Source organism: Lissotriton helveticus, chromosome 12, assembly GCF_964261635.1.
Source record: "Lissotriton helveticus chromosome 12, aLisHel1.1, whole genome shotgun sequence".
Lineage (NCBI taxonomy): Eukaryota > Metazoa > Chordata > Amphibia > Caudata > Salamandridae > Lissotriton > Lissotriton helveticus.
The window spans coordinates 301,691,273-301,717,444 of record NC_136073.1 but is presented as its reverse complement, the minus strand read 5'-3'; positions in this window follow the sequence as shown (position 1 = coordinate 301,717,444).

Here is a 26,172-nt window from a genome sequence, read left to right as displayed (position 1 = left end):
ATCTGCGGTCGTTCCAGTCCTGAAGGTCCTTCGTCTGCTCGGTCTTATGGCTTCTTGCATTCTGTTGGTCAACCATTTATGCTGGCACATGAGGGCACTCCAGTGGTGCCTCCACAGGCAGTGGTATCAGCACAACGGAGATCTCAGGGAGTTAGTGAGGATCTCCAGAGAAACTGCGGCGGATCTGTCTTGGTGGGGCGTGGAAGGCAATCTGTCTCAAGGAAAGCCTTTTCAACTGCCTCTATCGGTGGCCACAGTGATCACGGATGCATCCACTCTAGGGTGGGGTGCTCATCTGGGGGATCTGGAGGTCAAGGGTCTTTGGTCTTCAGAGGAAAGGTTGTTTCACATCAACCTTCTGGAATTGCGGGCCATACGTTTGGCACTCAAGGCCTTCCTCCCTTCCCTTCGCGGTCGGTCGGTTCAAGTCCTGACGGACAACACAACCGCAATGTGGTATGTCAACAAGCAGGGAGGAGTAGGGTCGCGGTGTCTCTGCAGAGAGGCTCTGCGTCTCTGGTCCTGGGTTCAGGACCATCAGATTTGTCTGATGGCAAGTCATCTGGCCGGAGTTCTGAACGTTCGTGCAGACAATCTCAGTCGGCAGTTCTCGGCCGACCACGAGTGGATGCTTCACCCAGAGGTAGCTCGTCACGTCTTCCGGACGTGGGGAGCTCCTCAGGTGGACCTGTTTGCCACTCACGAGCATGCTCACTGCCCGTCATTCTGCAGTCTTCAGTTTCCGATGCAAGGATCACTGGGGGATGCGTTTTAGTTGAGTTGGGACTTGCAATTCCTTTACGCGTTTCCTCCCATACCCTTGATTCCTCGGGTTCTGAGGAAGATTCGCCAAGACCGGGCCCAAGTTATATTGATCGCCCAGGATTGGCCCAGAAGGGTGTGGTATACAGATCTTCTCCACCTCTCCTTGTGCCCGCCGCTCGGTCTCCCTCACAGGGCAGATCTCCTCTCCCAGAGGAGGGGCAGGTTCTACACCCCCACCTCCAGACCTTACACCTTCATGCCTGGAAATTGAACGTGGCAACCTGAGTTCCTTTTCTCTCCCGCACGATGTGGTGGATGTCATCTTGTCAGCCAGGCGTGACTCCACCAAGTCCATTTATTCTTATAGATGGTCAAAATGTGTTGCTTCGTGCGGGGAGAAGTCTGTTGACCCTTTAAGGGCTCGTTTGTCCAATATACTACAATTTGCACTTTCCTTGGCCCAGCAGGGTTTTGCGGTGGCAACTATCAAAGGTTATTTGTCGGCCTTATCGTCTTTCCTTTGTTTGCCAGACCAGCCCTCTTTATTTAAATCTCCTATTGTTTTACGTTTCATTATGGGCCTTACCAATAAATTTCCTCCTACACCTTTTATTGTTCCTCAATGGGACTTGAACCTTGTTCTTATGTTCTTGATTGGTTCGCCTTTTGAACCCTTACACTCATGTCCCTTGAGACTTTTGTCTTTTAAGACTATTTTTCTCGTGGCAATAACCTCGGCAAGGAGGGTAAATGAGCTTCAAGCTCTTAGCTCAAAGCCCCCATTCTTGACCATTCATGCTGAAAGAATGGTTCTCAGGACCAGGGCTGCTTTTCTGCCTAAGGTGGTTACTCCATTCCATTTAGGAAGTACATTAACCTCCCTACCTTTTATCCTCCCCCTCACCCTTCCAAGGAGGAGGAGAGGCTTCATCGCTTGGACCCTAAGAGGGCGGTGAGCTTCTACCTGGACAGGAGAAGGGAGTTCAGGTTGGATGACCAGCTGTTCGTTGGATTTTCTGGCTGCAGGAAAGGAAGATCTGTGCACAAGCGCACTCTTTCAAGATGGATAATATTATGCATCAAGATCTGCTACTCCCTGGCGGGTAAGGACCCTCCTGAGGGTATAATAGCTCACTCTACTAGAGCAAAGTCTGCTACTTCTGCTTTATCTAGAGGTGTACCTGTTGAGGCTATTTGCAGAGCCGCGACTTGGTCCTCCCTCCACACTTTCGCAAAGCATTACTGCTTGGATACCGAGGTGAGGAGGGACCGCCACTTTGCGCGTTCTGTCCTCCAGGATTTTCTGGTATAGGAGAGTGGACACCCTCCTCCGGTAGTGGGGACTGCTGTGGGACTCTATTCACAAGGTGAGGAATCCACTGGCAGATGTATCTATCAGAAGAACAAGTTACTTACCTTCGGTAACGCTTTTTCTGGTAGATACAGTATCTGCCTGTGGATTCCTCACTGACCCACCCGCCTCCCCATTGTCCACTCTGCTATACCTGAGTTTATGTATTTTTATGTATATTTATATTTATATTTGTATATATATTGAGTATTTCATACCTTTGCTACGCACTATGTGTGCAGTTTTGAATTGTTTGTATGATGTACACTGTATATATGTATATCTACTGTCATTGGTCCGTCCGGGTGCCTCGAAGGCACGGAAAAAAGGGCGGAACTGATGTCAGCACGCCGACGTAGGCCTAATAAGGAGTCTGTGACGTCAGCCGGAGTCGCCCGCGATGCCGTGCTCCTGTGACGTCGTCCACGCCGGCGTACTACAAAAGAGTTTTCCGAACGTTGCTGACGCAGGGGGGATATTCACAAGGTGAATAATCCACAGGCAGATACTGTATCTACCAGAAAAAGCGCTACGGAAGGTAAGTAACTTGTTCTTTTCCCCGCTTGATTGTTGAAATCTACATTTACTGCAACTCAGCCGAAATAGGTGCTGGGAGGGGAGGAGACATTGCTACCAAAGAGACTGCCAGTGGAGCGAGCCGCCATCTTGAGGAAAATTTAAGGGTAGCGGGCTAGTTCTTTTAATCCTGACGCCATAACGCGCAGCACTAGAGACTCCTGAGGCGGAAAGCCGGGAGCTAAATCTTAACACACTTGCTTCTTTGCACATGTTGTACCTTTGTTTGAAAACTGTTGGAAAACTAGTTTTACCCTGCTTGATTGTTGAAATCTACATTTAACGCAACTAAGCCGAGATAGGTGCGGGGAGGGGAGGAGACATTGCTACCACGGATCGAGCCCCCATCTTGGGGGAAATCTAAGGGTAGCATGTTAGTTCTTTTAATCCTGACGCCATAAATGCTCACGCTAATGAGAACGCACAGCGGGCTCGCGCCGGCGCGCCAAAGGCAAGCCCCTCTGCACCCGTCCGCGCCCTACCGAGCCCTGAGGCCAGAAATTCTGCCCAAAACTAGGTAAATAACCCAAATTCAAGCCGTATAACATACTCTGCTAAATCCTTGTTTATGATTAGAACAGACGAACAAGCGAAGCGCTCAGCTCATATGTGCTGTCCCTGGAAGTTTCCAATGTGCTGGAGGGTCCAGTAGCCTGTAGGCACTGTCTTTTTCAAAGAAATTTGACAATGCTTAGTTCATTGAATTTTGTAAGAGTATGGATCGAGATTTAATTGGTCTAAATAATATATTGTGCAATGTAAGATCTCTAGCAAAGCACCTCTTTGAAATATGGGATCTGATCACCTCACATTCCCCAGAAATCTGTTTTCTTACAGAAACTTGGTTAAATCCTACAAACCACCCACTGATACATGTAGCTATTCCAAACAGTTATAAATATATACATCTGGATAGGGAGGGGAAAATGGGAGGTGGCATTGCCATTGCCTTAAAAAATCACCTGAATGTGAACTGGATTTCCACCTTAAGTAATGACAGCATGGAATTGGGAATCTTTAAGATCAATATATCACCTACAGATAGCTGGAACGGAGCACTGATTTATCGTCCCCCAGGATCTAGAGCCAATTTTACTGATCAACTGATAGAACAAATAGCCATGCATGTGCTCGCATGAAATACATTTCTTTTATTGGGTGATTTTAACTTTCAAGGTGAAGACCACACCAACCCTGAAGTCAATAAACTTCTTTCTAGCCTAGACTTAATTGGACTTACTCAAAGAGTTAATGGCCCAACACATCAGGCTGGCCACTCGCTTGACTTAATTTTCTCAAACATAGATCATCTGACCTGTAACCCTCTGGACCTTCTCACATGGACAGACCATTCCATGATTATGTTTTGTATTCAATCACTGTGCCTAACGAGCTAAGAAGTGAACGCAGGACGAAAAAAAGAGGTGCGTAGACCATGGCGCGACCTGTCTCTGGAAAAGTTTAAAGAGGTTTTCCATCCTGAACCACCAGAGAGTGACATGGAAGTATCCAAGATGTTGGAAGGTTTTAACTCTGCCTTTGTGACAGCATTGGACATAGTAATTCCCCCCAACAATCTATGGCTCTCTTCAGTGGCGGCCATCAGCCCCTTGGTATACTCCTGAGCTAAAGACTGAAAAATCCAAATGTAAGATATTGGAGAGACTCTGGCGATCTAGCAAAGACCCTCAAAACAGACTAGGGTACAAACAGTCTTTGTCCAGTTAGCATCAAAATATAAAAACAGCCAGACGGATTTTCATCATGAATCAAATAGAACATGCTAGTAATTCCTCAAAAGCCCTTTTTAATATAGTAAGGGACTTTGTGTCCCCACAAGTCTGTAGACAATCCACAGTGGATTCCCAAGAGTTCTGCAATTCAGTAGCGATCTATTTTCAAGAAAAGATATTTAACATCTATGAGAATTTTCCATCTACCGCTTCTCAGAACCATGAACCCTTCACTAGAGTAGGAGAATAAGGAAAGGTGGCACACAGTACCCTAGACTGCTTTGAAACAGTCACGTTTGAGGAGGTTTCAAATTTGCTGTCCATTGCTAAATCTGGCTCGCCTCAAGATCTCTGTCCCCCAAAGACAATGGCTCTCCTAGCCACTAGTTGTGCCCCGGTAATTCGAAATATCTTTAATCGTTCGATACAAACTGGTATTATTCCCACAACATGGAAGGAAGCGTTTGTACGATCAATATTGAAAAAAACCACGTCTGATCCTCAAGTACTTAGTAATTACCATCCTATTTCCTTGCTACCCTTACTGGATAAGCAACTGGAAAGTATAGTAAATAGGCAGTTAAGCCTATACATTGAATCCAATAAAATTATGGATCCCTCGCAATCAGGCTTTTGACCGGGTTTCAGTACTGAGACCGCTATTCTGGCCATGACTGACTCACTGAGGCAGGTAATGGACGCGGGAGGATCAGTAGTACTGATCCTCTTAGATCTCTCCGCGGCGTTAGATACCATTTCACACTCCATGCTCGTGGAGAGATTATATTCCTGCGGCATTCAAGGGACAGCCTTAAAATGGCTGCAGCACTTTGTCGGACAGACTTCATACCATTATGTTAGGGCCTTACTTTTCATAAAAAATGCGTCTAGACAAGGGTGTACCTAAGGGTTCCTGTCTAAGCCCGACATTATTCAATATATATATGGCCCCTCTGGCAAAAAATTGTAGAGCAGCTAGGCTTTGAAATAATAGCATATGCTGATGATACTCAGCTTATGTTTACTATCAGTCCCAATCTAGAAGCAGAGAAAATTCGGTTCTCCGTTGGTATGCTTGCAATCTCCAACTGGATGACTGAGATCTGCCTTCAGCTGAACCCTGGAAAAACTGAGGTCATGCTAATGGGGAAAACCTCAGCTATTTGGTCGGATGAATGGCGACCCGACAGCTGGGAGCAGCTCCTGTTCCCAAACAATGTGTAAAAAACCTAGCTCTAAAACTGGATCAGACATTAACAATGAAAGACCATAAAGCGGCCACTACCAGTTCTTGTTATTATAGCCTGCATGTACTGCGCAAAATTCTTCCTTATCTGCCCATTAATCATTGTAGAACTCTGGTTCAAGCCATGGTAATTAGCAGATTAGACTATGGTAACTCTCTGATGGCCGAAGTGGGAGAAACCTTGCTTGCTAAGTTACAGGTGATCCAGAACACTGCGGCAAGAATGATCCTGAATCGCCTAGCAGGCTCTCCCTCTGGTCCCCTGCTGAGAGAGTTACACTGGCTATCTGTGAGGAAGCAATTATACTTCAAAATCTGCTGTCTCACCTACAATGCCTTGAAAGGCAAAGGTCCTTGCTATCTGCAAAAGAAACTCACAAGACATGTACCTTGTCGAAATCTTAGATCCAGTACACTAGCTCTCTTAGAGGTACCTCACTCCTTTTGAACGTTTTCAACAATCTAATGTACGCCCCGCTACCTAGTACCTGGGCAAAGAGTATCATTGTCCCAATATTTAAAAAGGGGGATCGGTCACAGCCTAGTAACTATAGGACGATCTCACTGATAGATAATACCCTTAAAACTTTGGGCAGAGTCTTATAAAACAAGATCCTTGAATAGTCAGAGGAATGCAGTATTCTAGAGCCCTGAAGGCTAGGATTCTGTAGCAAGGTTGGCACTAACGAACAATGCCTTAACCTCAACCTTGTAATTGGGAAGTACAGTATCGCTCGGAATTCCCCGGTCTATTCAGCCTTTATGGATTTGTCCTCAGCATTTGACCTTGTGAACAGGTCAAGGCTGTGGGCCATCCTATTGGCTTATGGGCTGGATGAGCCATTGGTTCACTTTCTGGCATACTTCCATAAAGACCTCCAGGCACAGGTGAGGATAGGTAGTGGTTTGAGAGGTATCGGGAGCCATTAAGGTTGGAAGTGGGGTCTGGCAGGGATGTGTCTTGGCCCCCCTCCTTTTTATTATTTATATTAATGGTCTAAATATGTCACTGGCATCCATGACACAAGATGTCCTCATGATTCATGGCAAACCCCTCCCTGTACTACTTTACGGAGATGATGCAGTTTTCATAGTCCGCACTCCTATTTCTCTGTGTATCCTAGTACAGTCCTTCGTTAAATATATGGATAGTTTGGACTTGTGCGTACATTTTACAAATTAATTTTTAATGTCCTGTGGCCCCAGAAAACGCTAGTTTAGTTCTATTGTCGCCGGCAATCAAAAATTGACAAGTACCTGTAAATTCCCTTACCTTGGAGTTGTCTTTGCTGCGAACGGCTCCTGGACTGAGCACCTTACTCACTCCAGGAGCAAGTTCTCAAAGACTATTAACTCTATTTTTAGTTTTCCTCGCCCAAAGAACACAGGTGCTATTTTAGCCATTTTACATTTTTTTAAACTATAATGTGTCCCTGTGGCCACGTACGGAGCTGAGATCTGGGGTACCGCAGATATCTCCTGTATTCAGCAGGAAGAAAACCTGTTCTGCAGAAAGTTGTTGAGTATCCCAATCTCGACCCCACAATACATTTGCCACAAGGAAATAAATGTAAACTCTATATCTGATTTTATACGTGCCCGCCCAACACTTTTCTGGCTATCAGTTTGGAAGAATCAGGCAGTTACCTTAACAAAAAATATTATAACAGACTGTTTGAAGTGTGTGAAGGGGATGGGCGTTATCTGGGGTGTATCAGAGCTTATGCAGCGTTAATAAGGGCTGCATTTTCTTAAATCCTAGTGTTAGACCTAGGGGTTTCCTAGCCAACACGTGGATAGCATGGCACAGAGGGGAAGACTAATTCCAAAGGCTTAGTGTGTTAAGCTTGCGTAAAACCTCTCAGGAACTCAGCGCCCATCCATTCCAAAAATGACACTACACTTTGTTAGAAAAATAAGGTTCGTACTTTATAAAAATAGACTCTGTTCTCTTTGGTTTGATAGCTCTTTTGTTACATTAGTACATCACCTTTCAAATTAATGCAGTTTATATCACTTAATACGTTTTCACAATAAGGGATTGAACAATTTTACTTCTTCTTCCTCCAATAGAGAAAACAGATCAGTTAACCCTTCCTGACCTCTTTCTAGATAAGGCGATACATTACAAGAGGAAAAGGGTCTCTTAAGACTGGGGTTTCCTGAAGGATAACCACCTGATACCTTACCCCTAAGCGTGCAGGGTCAAGCGCTCTAATATTCACGGTATACAATACTTCACACTGGTTCGCACCGCTGCCTTACTAGAAAAGAATGGGTAAAATTAACATCACATTTCACTTTATCCCTGTTGGCACCCCCTCATTTCATTAAGCGCAACTTTGTAGGGTTTAAATCCACTTTTGCTTCAGAATGGAATACTTTTTCCCTTCTTTTCCCTGGAACGGAGGACCCAGCCCACTATTTTTAGTTTCTTCCAACTGAGCCCCACACGAGAGTCACTCTCCCACTTCAACACTTCCCCTTAACAGTTCGGCAACCCTCGTGTTCACCAGTTCCAGCACTGTCAGTGTTTGCTTTTATCGTGGCAGTTTAGTTGAGGGAAAATAATGCTGTTCTACTTTTATTCCTTGCAGTTCACTTGGCCCCCTTGGAAACGCCGCTTCTCTATGAGCCGCCTTCGCCCTTCACCCGTTATTAACCCAGCTTACTTTTGTCTTCGCTGGTGTCCTTTTAGCTGACGCGAGTCGGTCTTGTGAGGCAGCCTCCCCTCGGGGGGTCTGAATGTGGCCGTGCGGCGCTCTTCCACAGCGGCCCAGAGCCACTAGCTGTACCTTCCTTCCGCTGCGTTGTCAAGGTGCTGCCGGACCGCTCCTCACGATCCCCTTCCGGATGCGGCTGCGGCTCCTCCCTCTCTGCTGACGCCGGGGGCACCTCCGGAAGCTCTTCCTCCGCTCCGCCCTCACTGGCGTTGTTCCGTCTGTTACCTCGACGATGCTGCGGGACAGCTTCTCCCGAACTCCTCCGGGATGCGACCGCTGCTCCTCTTGCCGCCGACACCGGAGTCTCCGCTCTCTCTCCGCTCGGTGAGTTCTGCGTCTCACACGCAAAGCCGATTCTGTAGCTGGGTGCAGGCTCCACAGTCAGTGTCAGGTGGAGTTCTGGAGTCTCTGAATTGTCGGGCAGTCCTTGATGTATGTACTCCTTCCGACTGCCAGACTTTGGGGTTGATTTTCTATTCACAAGTTTTGTGATGCAAATTAATAGTTTGGGCACGGAAATTATTTATGGTTCTGTCAGATCAGGGTTTGGTCAACACCAGAGGGGGCAGCGTCAGAACAGGTGATTGCCGGCCCACAAGTCGATCGTTCCCTGGTAAAGCACTGTCCTCCTCACAATATTGCCTCTCTCCTTCTCTGGTCACAGGCTTCTCTACCCAAAATGGCCACCTGAGTACTGGCCTTTTATAGGCTGACCCTAGTCCGTTGGAACCTGCTAGAGGGTTCCAGAACCTTCTCCATGCAACTCAATGGGACAGCTTGGTTGAGATGACCGTTATGACAGTTGGTGGACTCCATTTTAGGTTTCTTGGTTCTCACTAAATTTTCATGAGGATGACTAGGCCTCAAGGGAAAGGCGAAACGTCCTACTCAAGGAACACCTAACCCCCCAGTCAATGCTGACAACCAAAAATCCGGGTGGACATAAAAAAAAAATAACAACACTCAGAGGCCAAAGGGGACAAAATAAATCATAATTGTGAGGGGACCCTCAAAAGCAGACAGGTCTAACACGCGTCCCCCCCAGCTGAAAGTGGGGCGAACTACCCAATCCCTTGGGAGTTCTCATCACTAAGGCGGAAATACCTAGAGAGACCGTCTGCATTGGCGTGGTCCTCTCCAGGCCGGTGTTCCACCCGGAAGTCCATTCCCTGTAGGGAGATGGACCACCTCAACAACTTGGGATTCTCCCCCTTCATTTGCATCAGCCAACGAAGGGGCCGGTGGTCGGTCTGAACCAGGAAGTGCGAGCCAAATAGGTATGGACGCAACTTCTTCAGAGCCCAAACCACCGCAAAGGCTTCCCGCTCTATAGTACTCCACCTCTGTTCCCTGGGGAGTAGTCTCCTGGACAGGAAGACCACGGGTTGATCCAAGCCCTCATCATTTAGTTGCGATAACACTGCCCCAATGCCATGTTCTGATGCATCTGTTTGGACAATGAACTCTCTTGAGAAATCAGGGGCCTTGAGTATTGGAGCAGTACACAATGCTTGTTTTAAAGCCATGAAGGCTCGCTGACAAGCCTCCGTCCAGACTACCCGTCGAGGTTGTTTCTTGGAGGTAAGTTCAGTGAGGGGTGCCACAATGGTGCCATACCCCTTCACGAAATGACGGTAGTATCCAGTGAGGCCCAGGAAGGCTCGGACCTCAGTTTGGGTCTTGGGGGGGCTCCCAGGCCATGATAGCCTCAATCTTCGCCTGGAGGGGCTGCACCGTCCCTCTGCCCACCAAGTGGCCTAGGTACACCACCGACCCCTGCCCGATCTGACACTTGCTGGCCTTGATTGTCAAGTCAGCCTGTTGCAGGGCCTGGAGAACAGCTTGCAAGTATTGCAAATGATCCTCCCAGCTACTACTGAAGACAGCAATGTCATCCAGATAAGCAGCAGAAAAAGCTTCCATACCAGAGAGGACCTTGTTCACCAGCCGCTGAAAAGTGGCAGGGGCGTTCTTGAGCCCAAAGGGCATCACGCAGAACTGGTAGTGACCCTGAGGCGTGGAGAAGGCTGACCTTTCCTTTGCTCCATCAGTAAGGGGAATCTGCCAGTACCCGGAAGTAAGGTCAAAGGTACTTAAGTATTGGGCAGCTCCCAGCCGGTCAATAAGTTCATCCGCCCTGGGGATCGGATGAGCATCAGTCTTCGTTACTGAATTTAGTCCTCGGTAATCCACACAGAATCTTAATTCAGGTGTGGCGCCCGGTGGGGCAGCTTTTGGTACCAGAACCACCGGACTGGACCAAGGACTATTGGAAGGTTCAATTACTCCTAGCTCCAGCATCTTTGCTACTTCACCATGGATGCTGGCCTTCACCTTGTCTGACAGCCGGTAGATCTTAGACTTTACAGGTGGGCTGTCTCCTGTGTCCACATCATGGGTACACAGGTGGGTTCTTCCCGGGACAAGGGAGAACAGTGAGGAAATTGCTCCAGGATCTGGCGGCAATCCCTCTGCTGTTCAGAAGTCAGGGATGGTGAGAGATTCACTCCCTCCACCGACCCATCCTTGTCTTGAGACGAGAAAAGATCAGGGAGAGGTTCGCTTTCCTCTTCCTCTGCTCCATCGGTCACCATCATTAAGACAACCTCGGGCCTCGCTTGGTGTGGCTTGAGGCGATTGGCATGAAGCACCCGGTGGGGCTGTCTCGGGGTCTTAAGGTCCACCAAGTATGTGGCCTTACCCTTTTTCTCCAATACCTCAAAGGGGCCTGTCCAACGATCCTGGAGGGCATTTAGCTCTCCAGGTTCCATCACCCACACTTTTTGTCCAGGCTCCAGTTCCACTGGGTGAGCATTGTGGTCATACCACTCCTTTATTACTGCTTGGCTGGCTTCCAAGTTGTCAGAAGCTTGCTTCCACAACTTGGCCATTTGGCTCCGGAAGGCCAGCATGTAGCTCACCACGTCCTGGGAAGGCTTCCTGGGAGTCTTTTCCCATCCGTCCTTCACCAGGCTGAGAGGACCCCGTACAGGGTGCCCATACAGAAGTTCGAAGGGGCTGAAGCCCACTCCCTTCTGTGGCACTTCCCTGTAGGAAAACAAGAGACAGGGTAGGAGGACGTCCCATTTCCTCCGCAGGCTCTCAGGCAGACTTCTTATCATGCCTTTCAAGGTCTTATTAAACCTTTCCACAAGACCATTGGTCTGTGGGTGATAAGGAGTGGTAAACCGGTAGGTAACACCACACTCCTTCCACATAGCCCGCATGTAAGCTGATAGGAAGTTGGTCCCCCTGTCGGACACAACCTCCTTGGGGAAACCCACTCGGGTGAAGATCCCCATCAGGGCCCTTGCCACTGCAGGTGCAGTGATGGTCCTCAGAGGAATTGCCTCTGGGTACCTTGTGGCATGATCCACTAGAACCAGGATGAACCTGTGACCAGCTGAAGTCGGTGGATCTAATGGCCCTACAATGTCGATGCCCACCCTTTCAAAGGGGGTGCTAACGACGGGAAGTGGTTCCAGGGGAGCTTTCAGCTTCACCCCTGTTTTCCCACTGGCTTGGCTAGACACACACGTCCGACAGTAGGTATCAGACGCCACTCTCATCCGAGGCCAGTAAAAGTGGGGGACAAGCCGGGCAAAGGTCTTGTCCTGTCCCAAGTGACCTGCCAAGGGTATCTCGTGAGCCAGTTCTAGAAGAAAGGCTCTAAAACATTGAGGGACCACCAAGGCCCTGGGTGAACCATGTCCAGGTGCCTTGGGCTCACTGTAGAGGAGTCCATCCTCCCAGTAAATCTGGTGGCTCCCTACAATGTTCCCTGCTGCCTGGGCTTTGGCCTGTTGCCGCAGACCCTCAAGAGTAGGACACTCCTTCTGAGCTTTGCAGAATTCCTCCCTGGAAGGACCTCCCTCCACATGCCACTCAGCAGGGATGGGTAGGTTCTCCAAGGAAGTAACATTCTCCTCCGTGGACTCCAGATCCACCTCCGCAGGTGGCCTATCTATCTCACGAGGTAGAGATGTTGAGGCAGGTTCCTCCTGCCTACTGTCCTTCTCTTCTCTGGCAGCGGGCTGGGCCATTGTTCCAGGCTCCAGCGTAAGCGAACTCCCCCTCCGGGTAGTCGCGGACCTTGTGCTGACACAGGCCCAGTCAGGTGTACCCAGCATCTCAGAATGAGTCCTGTATTCCACCTCCCTCCAAGCATTTTGCTCCATGTCATTCCCCAGCAGACAATCGACAGGAACGGCAGGGCTACGGCAACTCGAAGTGAACCTGCAACCCCTTCCCACTCAAATGGAACCTTGGCCACTGGATAGTGACCCATTCTGCCGTCAGCCATCGCGGCGGGGTGGAGTACATTTGGAAGTATCTGCTCTGGAAACACCAGATGACTCCTTACCATAGTCATACTGGCTCCTGTGTCTCTCAGAGCCTCCCCTCTCTGGCCATTGATGGTGACCCATTGCTCATACTTCACAGTATTTGCGGGCAACTGGATCTTTGGAACCATCTCCTTATCTCCCAAGGACACTAAAGTGACACCTGCCCGCTCCCCTCCCTTACCAAAAGGCATCTCCTCCCCGAGCACTACACTAGTTATTCCCGGGGCTTTTCCTCCAGTGGGAGGGGGTGGTCTTTTTGGGCATCTCACGTCTCCTTTATAGTGCCCCACACCACCACACTCGAAGCAATGGACAACCCTTGGCTTTGGCCAGGATTAGGGTTGCGGGGTGGGTTAGCCTTAGGGATGAATCCTCTGCCCCTTCCTTGAGAAGTATTTTGTGGACCTTTTGAGAACTCCCTCCTGTTATCTCCCCCCTCTTTCTTCTGGGGGGCGCCCTGTCCAGACTTCTGGGAATCCCCTCCAGTCCCCTTCGAGGACACCTGGGTACTAGCCTAGATGTCCGCCTCCTCAGCAAGCTTCCTGGGGCTGGTCAGCTTGCTGTCCACCAGGTGTTGTCGCAGCTCGGGAAAGCATTTCTCAAGTAGGTGTTCCTTGAGTATGAGGTCATATAAACCTTCATAGTCCCCTACCTCACTGCCTTTCACCCAACCCTCCAAGGCTTTTTTCGCATAATCCAAGAAATCCACCCAATTTTGTGTGCTTAATTTGTGACTCCCCCTAAACTTCTGACGGTATTTTTCCGGGGTTAGCCCAAACTTTTTCAACAGCGCCACTTTCATTGTAGGGTAGTGGGTTTGCTCATCCCGCTCCAGGGCCAACAATGTATCCCTGCCAGCAGGTGGCATGTACTTATACAGCCCACCCCCCCAGTGGGTTTCCAAGATCCCATGGGCCCTTAAGGAGACCTCATAGGCGGCTAGCCACTTGGCAATGTCATCACCTGGGGTGTAACTAGCAATAACATCCTTGGGCAAATAGGGTCTGGGTTCTCTGGTGATCTCTTTGTTTTCGCTGCCACCATTGTTAGGATTGGGGGACCCTAAAGTTAAGGCTTTAAGGTCTAGCTCCTTTAGTGTGAGTTCGTGGGCCAACCTCCTGCCCTCCTTCTCCATTTCTAATCTAGCTAACTCCAATTTCAGTCTCCTCTCTTCCCTCCTGTCCTCCAGCTCGGCTTCAGTAAGGCTCCTCACTGAGACACTGCTGCCCTCCCTTGAAAGTGACCTGGGACCTGTCAGCAGATTCCCCCCTTCAGTTTGGTACAGCAGGCCTGCCCCAAGGACAGTGTCTCTATCACTCTCTTCTGTTTCCTGTTCCTCCTCTGGGTGAGCTTCCACCCATGCCCTCAAGCTTGTCTGCAACTCGCTTTTCTTGGCACCTTTCTTGAAAACACCCCCCGTCGTTGACACCACTCTCTAAGTTGGGCCACAGTGTAGGTTTCTATCTCTTCAAGGTTCAATTCCATTTTTCAAATATGGTATCAAATGGGCACTCAGGAGAGAACTAAGAAGTGTAATTTGAGGACAACCTCTACCCACCACCAGGAGTTGATTTGGAAAATCAAAATTATAAATGTGGGAGACCGCTCGGAGAAAACTCCAGGTGTAGGCCTATGGTGCACCCTGAGTTACTGCAAGGTATACGCAAGCACAAGTAGCATCCCACCGCTGAAAACACCAATATGTTAGACCTAGGGGTTTCCTAGCCAACACGTGGATGGCATGGCACAGAGGGGAAGACTAATTCCAAAGGCTTAGTGTGTTAAGCTTGCGTAAAACCTCTCAGGAAGTCAGCGCCCATCCATTCCAAAAATGACACTACACTTTGTTAGAAAAATAAGGTTTGTACTTTATAAAAATAGACTCTGTTCTCTTTGGTTTGATAGCTCTTTTGTTACATTAGTACATCACTTTCAAATTAATGCAGTTTATATCACTTAATACGTTTTCACATTAAGGGATTGAACAATTTTACTTCTTCTTCCTCCAATAGAGAAAACAGATCAGTTAACCCTTCCTGACCTCTTTCTAGATAAGGCGATACATTACAAGAGCAAAAGGGTCTCTTAAGACTGGGGTTTCCTGAAGGATAACCACCTGATACCTTACCCCTAAGCGTGCAGGGTCAAGCGCTCTAATATTCACGGTATACAATACTTCACACTGGTTCGCACCGCTGCCTTACTAGAAAAGAATGGGTAAAATTAACATCACATTTCACTTTATCCCTGTTGGCACCCCCTCATTTCAGTAAGCGCAACTTTGTAGGGTTTAAATCCACTTTTGCTTCAGAATGGAATACTTTTTCCCTTCTTTTCCCTGGAACGGAGGACCCAGCCCACTATTTTTAGTTTCTTCCAACTGAGCCCCACACAAGAGTCACTCTCCCACTTCAACACTTCCCCTTAACAGTTCGGCAACCCTCGTGTTCACCAGTTCCAGCACTGTCAGTGTTTGCTTTTATCGTGGCAGTTTAGTTCAGGGAAAATAATGCTGTTCTACTTTTATTCCTTGCAGTTCACTTGGCCCCCTTGGAAACGCCGCTTCTCTATGAGCCGCCTTCGCCCTTCACCCGTTATTAACCCAGCTTACTTTTGTCTTCGCTGGTGTCCTTTTAGCTGACGCGAGTCGGTCTTGTGAGGCAGCCTCCCCTCGGGGGGTCTGAATGTGGCCGTGCGGCGCTCTTCCACAGCGGCCCAGAGCCACTAGCTGTACCTTCCTTCCGCTGCGTTGTCAAGGTGCTGCCGGACCGCTCCTCACGATTCCCTTCCGGATGCGGCTGCGGCTGCGGCTCCTCCCTCTCTGCTGACGCCGGGGGAACCTCCGGAAGCTCTTCCTCCGCTCCGCCCTCACTGGCGTTGTTCCGTCTGTTACCTCGACGATGCTGCGGGACAGCTTCTCCCGAACTCCTCCGGGATGCGACCGCTGCTCCTCTTGCCGCCGACACCGGAGTCTCCGCTCTCTCTCCGCTCGGTGAGTTCTGCGTCTCACATGCAAAGCCAATTCTGTAGCTGGGTGCAGGCTCCACAGTCAGTGTCAGGTGGAGTTCTGGAGTCTCTGAATTGTCGGGCAGTCCTTGTCGGGCAGTCCTTGATGTATGTACTCCTTCCGACTGCCAGACTTTGGGGTTGATTTTCTATTCACAAGTTTTGTGATGCAAATTAATAGTTTGGGCACGGAAATTATTTATGGTTCTGTCAGATCAGGGTTTGGTCAACACCAGAGGGGCAGCGTCAGATTGCCGGCCCACAAGTCGATCGTTCCCTGGTAAAGCACTGTCCTCCTCACAATATTGCCTCTCTCCTTCTCTGGTCACAGGCTTCTCTACCCAAAATGGCCACCTGAGTACTGGCCTTTTATAGGCTGACCCTAGTCCGTTGGAACCTGCTAGAGGGTTCCAGAACCTTCTCCATGCAACTCAATGGGACAGCTTGGTTGAGATGACCGTTATGACAGTTGGTGGACTCCATTTTAGGTTTCTTGGTTCTCACTAAATTTTCATGAGGATGACTAGGCCTCAAGGGAAAGGCGAAACGTCCTACTCAAGGAACACCTAACCCCCCAGTCAATGCTGACAACCAAAAATCCGGGTGGACATAAAAAAAATAACAACACTCAGAGGCCAAAGGGGACAAAATAAATCATAATTGTGAGGGGACCCTCAAAAGCAGACAGGTCTAACACCTAGCAAAGCCGAAAATATAAATAAAATAAGAACTTAGAAGCAATCTCTATTCATCATATAGCATTGCAAGAACTGTGTTGGAATCAAAGAAACCCTCTGTTTTCAGTTATATGACCTACGAACGGCACTGCCACCCACTACCAAACTATCTCACCCTACCCATGGGTCACTGGGAAAGGAGCCTCTTATTCCTCCTGAAGGCTGGGACAGTTAAATTTGCATTGTGTTTCCCTTTGGGTTACCACCCAAAACTTGATTCACTACCCTGTCCATGTGACGGGGTGAGTGGCCAATCAATCCAACACTTCTTGTTTTTCTGCAAATACTACATGAAATATATCAAGTGGCTTCTTCTCCCATTTTTTAGCAAGAGCAGGCCTATCAGTTTGTTTTTTGCTTATTTATGTATGCTTGCCTAGGCTGATGAAGAGCTGGTTTTTCATTTAAGCACTTTTTTGAGAATTGCTACCAGGGCGTGCAAGACAATGCTTAATCACTGAGTTTTAATTATGCTTGGATATCTCATAATTACTGAATGGATTGGTTTTATATATCATTGATCTATTTATCATTGATGATTTTTGTTTCAATTTGCCATCTAAATGTCATGATATTGTGTTTATACAACTGTAATTCTTACTATTATGTTCTTCCATTCTTTTCTGTTATTTTTAACCATTGTCGCACTTTTATGGACACAATGTTTATCCGAATAAAGTTTGTGAACTGAGGTACCCCGTATATGTCTTCGTCGCACAGGGAGCAAAGCTTTTTCTTATATTGGCCCAAGATACTGGAATAAATTACCTATGGCTCTGCGTGAAATTTCCAAATATAGTACTTTCAGGAAACAACTAAAAGCTTACCTGTTTTAATTTTGCTGTTGGTCTGATTTCTGCTCTCAGATGTTATCTCTAAGCAAGCAGTGAGATGCCCCAGGGTGAGTCGTGCACTATAAAAGTAGCCGTAACATAACATAACATAACATTACATCTGCACACCAGAGCACTGCCAGGTGAGCATCATCAAAGAGGCCCATTCTATGTAATTTGTCGGGGGTGTGATATAGCCTATGTAGCTACTTAAAGTGTACTAGTTGCAGTCAATATGGGAGAGCACATGCGATTGAGTGCGGCAGTGCCTCCATTGTTCATCTGATAGAGGATCATGGTCACTGTTCCATGCACTTTAGCCCCTAGGCCTGATGGTGGATAAAGCACCGGGCATAGATGGATTTATAAAGAATATGCTCACTTGCTAGTTCTTTCTCCTTGTTAAGTATGAGGAATCCCTCCCCGCCAGCACCGTCATACTACTGTTATTAAAGTAATGGAGTTCCACTGGTCGGGACTCACAGACGGGGATGAGCAACAGCAGAGTTTAGTCACAAATGTGTCCACTAGGCCCCTAACCCCAACAGAAGAAAAAGTCCTACATAAAGAGCTGGTTTTTGTCCCAACAGCCATACCAGATAAATTCAGTCTCCATTGCGAACTTGCCGAATTCTTTCGGAAGTTGAAGCTAAAAGCTTTTTTTGAGAGACTTAGTCAAAGGGAAAATACCTCTGACCAATGTGAGACAGGTTTACGCTTAAAGTCTACATTCACCCCCCCCCCCACTCAGTTCAGGTGGAGGTGATGACATTTGAACAAGATGTTTTCAACGATGTTGAGAAAATGGAGGATAAACAACAATTCTTCAATATGAGCAAAGAGGAGAATCTGGCTCTGGAAAAACTGAGAAATTGTGACACAATTGTCATATAACAGGCAGACAAAGGAGGAGGAGTGGTGATGCAGGACAAGGTAGCCTATCAAACTGAATGTCGCCGATTATTAACTGACAGAAGGAATTACACCCCTTTGACCACTAATCCTACACAGGAATTGAAAAAAGAAATAAAATCTCTAGTGGACTCTGCTGAGGCCAGTGGATACATATCGAAATTGGAGGCGGAATTTCTAACGACCTGTGATGAAAATATTCCATATTTCTACTCACTGCCCAAAATGCATGAAAATAAAATCCCACCCCTTGGCAGACCCATCGTGTCCGGGATAGGGTCACTTCTTGAACCCTTATCACGATTTTGTGATTTATTTTCTTAAAGCCTTGATACAGAACACTGAGACTTACCTAAAGGATACCAAGAGTCTACTGAATCTCCTTAGGGACCTTACCGTGGACGAGTCAGCAATTCTGGTTAGCTTCGATATTGAAAGCCTCTATACCAGTCTTCCACAGGATGATACCTTGGAAGTACTGAGAAAGCCTTCAGCGATACAGACTGGACATATAGAACACCCAGACAATTCATCCTTGAATGCGCCTCTTTGGCACCCACTCAATGAACACCAACACAATGGTGTTCCTAGACATTACAATTACAAAGGAGAAGGGCAGGTTGGAAACAAAGACTTACCAAAAACCTACTTCTAAGAACAATCTCCCTAGGTTTGAAAACTTTCATCCCATGCACTTGAGGGAAAATCTCCTGTATGGGCAGTACCTTAGGCTGAGATGTAACTGTAGCAAGACCTCTGACTACCGAGTCCAAGCAGCAGACCTTTCAAAGAAGTTATCTGACAGGGGATACCCGGATACAATACTTAACACTTGCCAGAAACTTGCAAGAAATCAACCCCAAGAAGCCCTCCTAGCGGACAGACCAGAAACGACAAAAGACATACCAGTCTCAAACCAGGTGACAAATTCCATCAATAAACACTGGAGAATCCTCCAGATGGGCAATCTATGCTGGGAAAAACCTCTATTTGCATTCAAAAAAGCGAGCAGTTTAAAAGATACCCTTGTGGCTACCCGCCCGAGAAAAGGGTAACAAGAGAATACAGCTACTGTACTGAACGAATGGGGCCTACTAACATCACGGGCCACTACCCCTGCGGGAATTGCAGCGTGTGCCATTTAACAACTGGAGGGTGTTCCAGGTCTTGGCGGCGAGGTAGGAGAATGATCTGCCGCCGGAGGTCACTCTTCGGATGCGGGGCACGGTAGCGAGGGCGCGGTAGGCGGAGCGGAGCTGGCGGTTTGGGGTGTAGAAGATGAGTCGTCTGTTGAGGTATGCTGGTCCAGTGTCGTGGAGTGCCTTGTGTGCGTGGGTGAGGAGCTTGTAGGTGATCCTCTTGTTGACGGGCAGCCAGTGCAGGTGGGGTGTGATGTGGCTTTGTTGGGGGATGTTGAGGATCAAGTGGGCAGAGGTGTTCTGAATGCGTTGCAGTCGTTTCAGCAGTGTGGCCGGGGCTCCTGCGTAGAGGGCGTTTCCTAGATCCAGCCTGCTGCTGACCAGGTCCTGGGTGACCGTTCTTCTTGTGTCGGTGGGGATCCACTTGTAGATCTTACGAAGCATGCGGAGGGTGTTGAAGCAGGAGAATGAGACGGCGTTGACTTGCTTGGTCATGGAGACCTTTGGGTCGAGGATGATTTGCAGATTGCGTGTGTGGTCGGTGGGTGTTGGTGCTGCTCCCAGGTCGGTCGGCCACCAGGAGTCTTCCCAGGCTGAGGGGGTGGAGCCGAGGATGAGGACCTCCGTCTTGTCCGAGTTCAGCTTCAGACGGCTAGTCTTCATCCATTCGGCGACAGCTTTCATTCCTTCGTGGAGGTTGGTTTTGGCAGTGAGGGGGTCCTTGGTGAGGAAGAGAATCAGCTGTGTGTCGTCAGCGTAGGAGATGATGTTGAGGTTGTGCAGTCTGGCGACGTGGGCGAGCGGGGCCATGTAGATGTTGAACAATGTCGGGCAGAGTGATGATCCTTGAGGTATGCCGCAGGCGATTTTGGAGGCTTCGGAACGGAATGGGGGAGGCAGACGCTCTGGGTTCTGCCGGTGAGGAAGGAGGTGGTCCATTACAGCACCTTGTCTCGTATCCCTGCGTCGTGGAGCCGTGTGCATAGGGTGTGGTGGCAGACAGTGTCGAAGGTGGCTGATAGGTCCAGGAGGATGAGGGCCACGGTTTCACCGTTGTCCAGCAGGGCCCTGATGTCGTCTGTGGCGGTGATGAGGGCAGTTTTGGTACTGTGATTGCTGCGGAACCCGGACTGGGACGGGTCCAGGATGTTGTTCTCCTCGAGGTAGCGGGTCAGCTGTTTGTTGACGGTTTTCTCGATGACCTTCACCGGGAACGGGAGCAGTGAGATCGGCCGGAAGTTCTTGAGGTCCTTCGGATCTGCCTTGGGTTTCTTCAGCAAGGCTTTGATTTCGGCATGCTACCAGCTCACCGGGAAGGTCGCGGTCTCGAAGGAGATGTTGATGGCCTTGCGGAGATGGGATGCAATGGTGGTGCTGGCTTTGTTGAAGATGTGGTGTGGGCACTGGTCTGACGGGGGCCGGAGTGGATGGTGTTCATGATTTTGATGGTGTCGGAGTCGTTGATGTTCCAGGTGAGCATTGGCTTGCTTTGGGTGGTGGCCCCGGGGTCTGAGGTGTCGTTGGCTGTTGGGGTGGTCAGGTTGTCAAAGCTGTCGTGGATGTCTGTGATCTTGCGATGGAGGAAGGTGGCAAGGAATATGCACCGGTCTTTCGATGGTAGGATGTCATTTGTGTTGGAGAGTTCCTTCACGATGTTGAAGAGCTCTTTGCTGTTGTGTGCATTGTTGTCGAGGTGGTCCTTGAAGGAGGTTCTTTTGGTGGCTCTGATGAGGTGATAGTGTAGGCACATGGTGTTCTTTTGGGCTGCATGGTTCCCCAGTGTCTGTTCGCGGGGACATTTCTTCTCTAGTTTTCGGCACGTTTGTTTGGAGGTCTGGATATATCCGCGGAGATCCAGTTGGCTTTCTTGTTGGTGCGTCTGTTTGAGGGTTTCTTGATCGGGGCGAGAGTGTTGGCACAGTCGTTGATCCAGCACCTGAGGTTGCTGGCGGCAGCATCGGGGTCGGCGGGTGGGCTTTGGGCGGTGTTTAGCGGCTCTTCGGTGATTTTACTCCAGCTGCGGCGGGGGATCTGTTAGGTGTGGTGTGCGTGGTGGGTTTCCGGAAGGTGTAGTGGATGCAGCGAGGGTCGGTCCAGTGAAGTTCGGTGGTGTGGCTGAAGGAGACGTGGGAGCTTGCGGAGAAGATGGGATCAAGCGTGTGGCTGGCGGAATGGGTAGGCGTTGTGACGAGCTGTCTGAGTCCCAGGTTGTCGATCAGGGTGGTGGAGTTGGTGGTGTTGTTGTTCTGGAGGTGGAAGTTCAGGTCCCCAAGGAGGATTTAGTCCGTGGAGGCGAGGGCGTGCATGCTGAATAAGTCGGCGATGGAGTCACAGAACTGAGGCCGGGTTTCCAGGGGGTCTGTAGATCAAGGTTCCTCTGAGGGTGGTGTTGGGATCAGTGTGGATCTGGAAGTGCAGGTGTTCGGCAGTGCTGAGGGTGTCGTCGGAGTTGGCCGAGACCTTGAGGGTGGACTTGTGGATGATGGCGATTCCACCTCCTACTCCATTAGTGCAGTCTCTGCGGGTGATCGTGTAGCCGTCCGGGATGGCAATGGCCATGTTGGGTGCCGAGGAGTCATTCATCCAGGCGTGGAGGGAGCTGGCATTGTAGCGGTGTCAGGCGTTGTGGTGTTCGTGGGAGCCATGGGGTCTGGCACTGGGTGCGGTCCTGGCGCGGATGGGCGCAGATGGGCTTGCCTTAGGTGCGCCTTCGCCAGCAGCGGGCTCAGGGGCAGCGGCACAGAGGTGGTGCTGTGCGGCGTGGAGAGCGACCTGCCTGATGACAGGGTCAAGGGTCACTCTCTTCACCGCGCAGCAGCTGCCATATAAGGGGAGGTGGGATGGAGGAGCAGCTGGGAGACGGGAGAGGGGCGGCAAATAGGTGATAGGGGGTGGGGCCGCAGGGGCGGGAGAAAAAAACCAAGGGGAGAACGGGCGGGGGTACAGAAGGCAAATGAAGGCACAATCAGGGCAAAAGGGGTGAAAAATCACAATACATACACAAAGGACAATGCACTAGAGGCAAATCAGCAAAATGCAGGCAGAAGCACAATCACGGCATGAGGGGGCAGAGCGAGCACAAGGCTAGAACCTGAGCAGCGGCAGCAGCGGGCTCAGGGGCCGCAGCACAGAGGTGGTGCTGTGCGGCGTGGAGAGCGACCTTCCTGATGACAGAGTCGCTCTCTTCACCGCACAGCAGCCGCCATATAAGGAGAGGTGGATGGGAGGAGCAGTTGGGAGGTGGGAGTGGGACGGCGAATGGGCGATGGGGGGGCAGGGCCACATGGGATGCAGCGGCGGGAGACAAAACGAAGGGGAGAGCGGGCGGGGGTACAGAAGGCAAACGAGGGCACAATCAGTGCAAATGGGGGTGAAAAATCAGAATACGTACACAAAGGACAATGCACTAGAGACAAATCAGCAAAATGCTGGCAGAAGCACAATCACGGCACGAGGGGTCAGAGCGAGCGTAAGGCTCGAACCTGGGCAGCAGCGGGCTCAGGGGCAGCTGCACAGAGGTGGTGCTGTGCGGCAGGGAAAGCGATCTGCCTGATGACGGTCAAGGGTCGCTCTCTTCACCGCGCAGCGGCCGCCATATAAGGGGAGGTGGGAGGGAGGAGCAGCTGGGAGGCGGGTGCGGGGCGGCGAATGGGCGATGGGGGGCAAGGCCGCTGGGTACACAGCAGTGGGAGAGAAAATGAAGGAGAGAGCGTGCGGGGTTACAGAAGGCAAACAAAGGCACAATCAGGGCAAATGGGGTTGAAAAATCACAATACGTACACAAAGGACAATGCACTAGAGACAAATCAGCAAAAAAAGCAGGCAGAAGCACAATCATGGCACAAGGGGGCAGAGCGAGTGCAAGGCTCGAACCTGAGCAGCGGCAGCAGCGGCTCGGGAGCAGCGGCACAGAGGTGGTCCTGTGCGGCGTGGAGAGCGACCTGCCTGATTTGCAGGAGAAAGAACAGCGCTGGGTTTATAGACTGTCAACTCATAAGAAGGGTTTAAATGATAACATCCCGTGGAATTCATTGAAACAAAAGTGAATCACCTTTGCATGGGTACTAAACGTATCCACAAAGTGGTTTACGTTTTCTGACAAAAAGGATATTGTAGTGCTTTGTAAGCATGAGCGCAGGGCCGCTGGCGCTGCGCGGCGGACACAGACTCGGGACACGTTACTGTGGTCCGCGTGGTCCGAACTAACTCCGGCCACACCTTCTTTTATTTATATACCTTACGCGGGGTGACAACACCCCCCCGCGTATGCGCACGTCTACGTGCGCGAACAACTAGACTGCATCGCGGCAGTCTACGAACATTACATTCCTTTTAACCTTTGATTAAACAAAAACTGACTGTATACCATAGTGTTCACACTGCACGAGTTCAGTTGACAATAGCAAACAAAATGGCCGTGAGGCCTGTTACCAGTCTGGTGGCCGATCACTCAGGCTTCAGTCCACCGCAAAGTCAGCCAGCTGCGAAGAGGGGTCTGGGTTCCTTCTCAGCCCATAGCCCGCCGCCTCTCCGCGGAACAGTACTCTCCGTGGGGCCTCTTGCCGGGGTGTTCCGGCCAGATGGGGTTCTGTCGGGAATTGAGGGCTGGCGGTTGGAGGTGTTGTAGAGGCCCGGGGACCCGCTGGGGAGTTGTTCGCTGGGGTTCCATGTTCTCGTTCAGGCCGATCTTGATGTTCTTCTTTTGAGCAGGGCGTTCTTGGTCTGGTTCTTGGCAAAGGCGGTCTCCTAGCTGAGGAGTAGCTTTCTTGAAGAACGATACATTTCGTGTGACTGTCTCTCCATTCCTTTGTGCCGTCACCATGGTGCCGGTCCGGCGCGTGACTGTCCACGGTCTTGGTTCAAATGGGAGTCTGAACTTGCTTCCTGGGTACCGGTCTTTCACGTAGACTTGATCACTTTCTTTGATGGACGGTTCTTTTGCTTGACGTCGGAAGCTGGCATAATCATTAGATCGCTTCCGATTGATTAGAGTCTTGTGTGTGTTCACCGTGTTCGGAGCCCAGGTGTGGTGACTGGGGAGAGTGTCGTGAACTACTCTTCCCATCGCTGATGGGCCTGGGGCAGCTTCCGTGGTGCAATGGGGCGTGAGCCGGTACTCTCTCAGAAAGGTGTAGATCGATCTTTCCAACGGGGCTTCTTCCATGTGGGCGATTCTGAGGACTTTATTGAGGGTGCGCATAAATCTTTCAACTTCCCCATTGGCTTGAGGCCACCTCGGGGTCACTTTCCGGTGCTGGATTCCCCATTCTTTGAGGTACTCTGTAAATTCTTGTCCCTGGAAGGGGGGCCCGTTGTCTGTTTTGACTTTCTCGAAGATGCCATTGGTGGCGATGACTTTCTCGAATTTTGCTATGACCTCTTTGGCGGTGAGTGTTGTTACTATTTCCACCTCCGGGCATTTAGTGAAATCGTCGATTATGATGAGCATGTATCTGCCATCTGGAAGGTGTCCGAAGTCAGCACTGACTTGTTCCCATGGTCTCTGCGGATTGTCCTCTGTGATCACCGGGGGTGGGCAATCGGGTTGCCCGGCTGCTTGGCACCATTGACACTCTTTGACCGCTTGTTCCACTCGGGAGTCCATGTTCGGAAACCACACTTTTGCTCGGAGTCTGCTCTTGGTCTTTACCACTCCTTGGTGCCCTCGGTGAGCCAGCTCGATCGCTTGGTGAGTCAGGTTCGCTGGCATCACGATCCTTGGACCTCTTAGTAGACATCCTTGGTTGTCCACTGACAGTTCGTCCCGTACCTTTAGAAGGGTCTCGAGGGCACTTCTTGCTTGGGGTGTCCTTCTGTTCAATGATGATTGGAGGGTCTTCCATTCATTCGCCTGCACGGCTGGGATCACCAGTTGGAGGATTTCATCGCCTCGGGTGGCTTCGATGATCATGTCCATGCTCATGGGGAGTGGCCTTGACCTTTCCAGTATCACCTGTACGTATTCTTCTGTCTCATCGGCGTCTTCTTTCTCCTTGGTGGTTGCGGCCCTGGGATGTCTCGAGAGGTAGTCCGCCGGGTTTGTTGCTCCTGGTTTGAATTCTAGCTGGTAGTCATACTCCTGGAGCTGTAGGATCCATTTCTCTATCCTGGGTGGTGGTTTGGAAACCGACCCTCTGAATAGGGGAAGGAGGGTCTTGTGGTCTGTAGAGACGGTGAAGGGATGCCCGTAAACATACACGTGGAAGTGTCTGCACGCCCAGTGTATGGCGATCGCCTCTCTCTCGATTTGGGAGTATCTGTGTTCGGTCTCCGTTAACGACCGGCTGGCGTAGGCGATTGGTACCCACTCTTCGGATCCTCGGCGTTGTGTCAGTACCGCTCCCAGACCGTAAGGGCTGGCATCCACAGCGATGTTTGTGGGTTTGGCCGGGTCGAAGTATGACAAAGTCTGTTCGGCCGACAGGGCTGCCTTGGTGTTCTGGAACGCCATTTCTTGTTCCTCTCCCCATTGCCAGGGGGTTGTGGATTTGGTGAGGTCTCGGAGGGGCCTTGTGAGATTGGACAGATCTGGGATGAACCGCCCACAGAAGTTCACCATGCCGAGGAAGCTCCGTACTTCCGATATGTTTGTCGGCGCAGGTGTCTCTTGCACATCCTTCACCTTGTCTGGGTCCGGAACGATCCCTTGGTCCAAGAATGTGTAACCAAAGAAGCTGATTCTATTCTGGAGGAATTGGCACTTCTCGCGGTGCAACGTGAGACCTGAGTCTTTGATTCTCTGCAGCACGCCCCTCAGCCTTTTGTGATGTTCCTTGACTGTGTTCGCGTAGATGAGCAGATCATC